At 37.7% G+C, this 5,631-nt stretch overlaps 1 long non-coding RNA gene across 1 annotated transcript in view; it reads right to left on the bottom strand.

Moving 5' to 3' along the window:
* The window catches only part of LOC139027565 (uncharacterized), a 12,308-nt gene extending 7,002 nt beyond the window's left edge, over window positions 1-5,306 (bottom strand). The window contains exon 1 of the long non-coding RNA XR_011479679.1: window positions 4,447-5,306. This is a non-coding gene — a long non-coding RNA (uncharacterized lncRNA). The remainder of the gene's footprint in view (window positions 1-4,446) is intronic.
* Window positions 5,307-5,631: the final 325 nt, after the last annotated feature.

Here is a 5,631-nt window from a genome sequence, read left to right as displayed (position 1 = left end):
CTGCTGTATTAATTTGCCTGTCCCTATTGGGTTGAGAATGCACTGCATAACGCCTATCCCCTGGGTGTCAGCGAATAGGGAGACTTGGAATACGTGCTAGTTCCCGAAAGGTTTAAATTGATTGGAATCACGGTGGCCGTTCTTTTGGAGCTTTCGCTCGGTGCGCAAAGAGGAGCTTGGCATATCGTTTAGAAGCTCTGTTTTAGCTCCTTAGATAATTTCCGGTCATCGTTTATTCGATATAGGCTTTATAAGACATCATTAATCTTTATATATTGAACCAATTATTTCAAGTTTATGTTGATCGGATTTTACTGCCAACATTTCTTGTGACCCTACTTTCAGAGTTGGACACTTTCCGGTGAACAAAGACTGCAGAACGGTTAGTGCATTTCGCCAACAGGACAAGAGACTCTTGTCGACAAAAGTAACGATTAAGACCGGAGAAAGGACACATTGCCAAGATTCTGATGAAGCTCAGCTAATAGTAAGAACATTTATCGCTGGATAAAATCGTTTGTCTGTTAGATAAAATGTTAAACGCATAAGCCGCCATTTTTTTGGGGGTAGCTTCGCTTTGGCGCACCCTGTATTGCGCAGTAAGGTTAATTTAAAAAATGTAATGTCAGCGATTGCATTAAAGAACTAATTTGTCTTTTCAAATTGCTGTCCACGCTGTATTAATTTTTAAGTCCAAGTTTATGAATTATTTTGAGTTAGACTAAGTCACTCTCCAAAGGATGGCGCCCGACATTTTCCCGTCCAGTTGGCTACTTTTCTCATTGTATAACCACGATTTTTGTGGCTAAATATGACTACATTTTCCAGAACAAACTTATATGGTATGTTGAATATGATGTTTAAGAGTGTATCAGGCAAAGAATATCTGAAAGAAGGTTAGTGAAAAAATTTAATAATCTTTTGGTGGTGATAACGCTATCTGCTAGTCGTTTCTTTTTTTGCCTTGAAATCATGCTGGGTAATGTTTTGCACATGTGGTATGCTAATATAACGATTTATTGGTGTTTTCGCTTGTAAAAACACTTAGTTAAAATCTGGAAATATTTCAGTGTGGATTCCACAGATCTGTGTCTTTCAAATGACGTAGTAGCGGCTGTGTACTTTTAAAGAAATGTTTTGGATGAGTATTTTTTGGTATTGAGGTCGTTTGCTCTTATTAGAGTTTAATTTTCCGTCGGCTCGCTTCTACAACGCTATTTTCAGATGACAGCTGCAATGTAGTTAACAACCTGTGATTTTCTATACCTGAAAAATGCACATTTTTTCTAATAAAAAAACACTATGCATGGTAGTAATCCAGTTAAAAAGCTGATTTTATCAGACTGTTCATTTTGATGAAGTTTTCTTGCTTAGTGGCTATAGATATATTCTTTATTTAGTGCGAATTATGATAAGACTGATGGAGTAAAAAACTGCGTGAGAAAAAAAGTGGTGTCTTTTTGCTATGGTGGTTAGCTCTAATACGAGTTTACATATTGATGTCTTCCCTGTAGGGAAACACATTTTAAAATATCAGAAAATGATGGCTGGATTTCACAATATCTGTATCTTTTCATCTGGTGTGCTTGGACTTGTGATTTCATGAACATTTTATTGATATGATAATCCCTGTGGCCTGTAGCTAGGCTAGCTAGTCAGCTTTTGTGATGGGGGGGATCCGGTATCCGGGTTTAGGTGCTATGTTAGAGGTTAAGTGTTCCCTTTATTTTTTTGAGCAGTTATATAAATAAAGATAGAATGATGGAGGCCACTGTGTTTCTGGGGATCTTCAACACTTCAAGAGTCCCATAGGCTGCGCACAATTGGCCCAGCGTAGTCCGGGTTAGGTTTGGCCGGGGTAGGCAGTCATTGTAAAAAAAATTTGTTCTTAACCGACTTGCCTAGTTTAATAAAATAAACACTGTAGAAGTTTTTGGTACCCTCCCCAGATCGTGCCTCGACATAATCCTTTCATGGGCTCTACGGACAAATGTGTCTAATAATTGTACATGTAGAAAACCATAATCATTACATTTAGCTTCAAAACAGTAGTGCAACCGTAAAAAATTGTCTCACTTTGATGCATCCCACTGCCTGCACTGAAGTCTGTTGACGCAGACCGAGTGGACGCCGCCATTTTACCAGTTTGTGAATTTTTCCTTTCATGGAGATCTACAGACAATCCCGTCGACCTCATGGCTTGGTTTTTCTCTGACATCACTGTCAATTGTGACTTATTACAATGTGTGCCTCCAATCAGTCTCGAATTGACCACAGGTTGACAACAATCAAGTTGTAGAAACATCTCAAGGATGACCAATGGAAACAGGATGCACCTGAGCTCAATGTTGAGTCTCATAGCAAGGGTCTGAATACTTATGTAAATAAGGTATTTCAGTTTTTTTTATTATAAAATGTGAAAACATTTACAAAACTTGTGTTTGCTTTGTCATTATTGGGTATTGTGAGTAGATTGATGAGGAAAATTTTTATTTAATCAATTTTAAATCAGGCTGTAATGTAACAAAAGAGAAAAAGTCAAGGGGTCTAAATACCTTCCGATGGAAGGTATACCTTGTCAGTTGTACAACAATGCATTCAACTGAAATGTGTCTTCCACATTTAACCCAACCCCTCTGAATCAAGAGAGGTCGGGGCATGCCATAATCGACATCCACGTCTTTCGGCCCGGGTTCAGTGGGTTAACTGCTATGCTCAAGGTAGAATTACATTTTTTTTTACCTTGTCAGCTCAGGGATTCGATCCAGCAACCTTTCGGTTACTGGCCCAACGCTCTAACCACTAGGCTACCTGTAAGTATAATATAAGTAGGCTGTGCAATGCAAAAGGGATACAACTATTCTAAAAGTATCTCAAGGTTCAATTCATAGAACTTTAAAACACTGGCAGTTCGTCTACTTCACCTCTTTAGTCTACTCTCTGATCACTCCAGAATAGCCCAGTGAATAAAACAAATGCTGGCAATACTGGTGTCAAACCTGCAAGTAGCATGAAACCATCTACCTTCTCATTGAAACAGTTCTACTGCAACTTTTCATGCACAGTGGGAAGTTGAATGAACAACAAACTTAGTAGATAGAACCTGCTCTTACCATATAACAGATGTCCCAATCTTCTCCTCTTCTTCATCTTTAATGTTGACATTCAGCTCCATTGTTGACTGCAGTCTTCCAGCTTCACTGATGCCATCTCTGGATCCTGCAGTGCAAACTGGCTCCACTGTCACAATCAGGACCCAGTGACTGTAGGTTTGGACTCAGTGTGGAAGGAGAGAGCAGGCTGGTTTGTCTCCTGTTGATGTTACCGGCCTCATACCTGAGTCGAAGTAAAGAGAAACGGACACAAAAGTTATTGTCTTGACAGTTCTGGCACTTACTTTACTCTCTATTAAATATATGATATTTTTTCTTGTTCAATTATCTAATTCAGTTCTTGACTTTGACTGAAATAGTTGCGATACTCATTTTGGTGCCGGTACTGTTTATATTAGGTGCAGGAGCTCAAATACATTTGAGCTAATACTTAACCTGTAGTAGATAAATGCATAAATGACTCAAAACCATTTAGTGAAGGTTAGTTAGTTTTATTTCCTTAATAACCTTGTATTCACGTATACTTCAAAAACACAACACAGTGTGCAACCGTAAAACGTGTAGAAGGAGAGTGGCTGTCCTCTGTTGATATTACGGCCTCAGACTTAATCTGAGTCAGCCAGTAGTAATAAAGAGAAACGGACACAAAAGTTAGTCTTGACAGTTCTGGCACTTAATTTATTATCTAAAAAGAAATACTGTTGAGCTAATATTCTATGAGAGGAACATCAGCTCAAACAGTAGAAATTTGAGGTGACAGTACTCAGCTTCGGTGAGCTCCTATCCAAGTCTAGCACTGATCTCACTTCAATAGATCTGGTAGCTAAGCATTGACAACAAAACATTAATTAATTCACATTAGACAAAGTATACACTTTAAATTAGACTACACAACTTAAACGGACTTAATCTATAGTAGATATCCCCTATACACATAAATGACTCAAAAAACATTTAGTACAAGGTAGTATGTTGTAGGCTGTACTATGTACTATTTTCCTGAATAACCTTGTCTTCACTGAATTATTCCAATCAAATCCAATTATTTCCGTTCACACCATAGTAACATTTTTAGATAGACAGAAACAACTGAATGTCTCTGAATATTAGTTCACATGTAGAAAACTGATAATCATTACATTTAACTCCAAAACAGTAGTGCAACCGTAAAATTGTCTTACTCTGCTGCACCCTCACTGCCTGCACTGATGTGCGTTAATGCAGACCGAGGGGGAACCGCCATTTTACCACCTCGTGAATTTTACACAAAACCAAAAACGACACGTAAAACGAACCCAGAAATCTSAAATAAATTGATCCTTTATGAAATTACCTTGACGAAATGATATAACGTTACATCCACTCAGAGACWAACTTTAACCCAAAGTCTCTATGTGACTTGTAAACAAGTTATCACGTTCACTCACGCTGTTTGACACCAAAATAGCACATAAAACCTTCACCAAACGTGATAATACCTTGACGTATTTGTTACCTATAATGTTATGACATGTTCTTTCGATATTATAACGTGCTATTACATAACAGTAGTAATATATTTGAAAAGAACACAGAAGTTGTCGTCTCGACTGCACAATTCTGGCGTATCCTTTATTCCGAAGAATGATGCGTGCCTGCGCAGAACTTCCTGTTCCCCCACTACCAGTTTCTAAACCCAGAGACGTAAAACCGCGAGACTTCAGAGAAGGCTTGCGAAGAAGACCAAGCCGGGGTTTGAGAAGTCAGTGAGAGAAGTGAACAATTCTGATACTTTTGCAGCGGCTAATGGGGATCCTAATAAATACCAAAAAGATTCTGTCGTCACACAGTTGAAACATGGCCATTCTTTTATCAATTTCATAACCGCAGTGGCGTATTCACAATAGCTCACACTGCATATCATATATATCCTAGCATCACAGTTAGCCTAGTGGTTAGAGTGTTGGGCTAGTAGCTGAAAAGTTGCTGGATCGAATCCCCGAGCTGACAAGGCAAAAATCTAAATGTCTAGTAGACTTTTACAACCTTTGCTTTGAGTAGAAATTCCCGTTTTGATTTGATAGAAATACATAAAATCTCAAATATTGCATTGAAAGATGAAGAAATCATTAACTAATTCAGTGATTGTTTCTTGAAAAAAGTGAGAATATGCATTTATTTAAATTACCTTAAAATAAATGTTCATTTCAAGTGCAATTTGTTTTCTATATGAAGTTAGACAATGTTTACATAAATTGTACAATGTTTACAATCTTAAATTGTATGCAAATCAATGTTTGCATTTTTAGTGCACAGTTCCACTTTTAAAGTAGTTACAAGGAACAACAGTCATTTATTCATACGTCTCTAATTAACAGCAAAAAGCCCCTTCCAATCATTTTCTTTTGGCTTTGTTGAAATCCTTCTTGTCATCCCCAGACAAGCTAAATGGACCATCTCTGGCACACAGAGCGTTCTATCTGCAGTATTAAAAACATAAAACAGGGTTATGTTGATTTACATGTAAATAACAGTTCTG

The sequence above is a fragment of the Salvelinus sp. IW2-2015 genome, linkage group LG4q.1:29, assembly GCF_002910315.2.
Source record: "Salvelinus sp. IW2-2015 linkage group LG4q.1:29, ASM291031v2, whole genome shotgun sequence".
In the NCBI taxonomy this organism is placed as follows: Eukaryota; Metazoa; Chordata; class Actinopteri; order Salmoniformes; family Salmonidae; genus Salvelinus; species Salvelinus sp. IW2-2015.
Note: the sequence above shows the minus strand (reverse complement) of the source record. Positions and strands in the feature narration are given on the sequence as shown.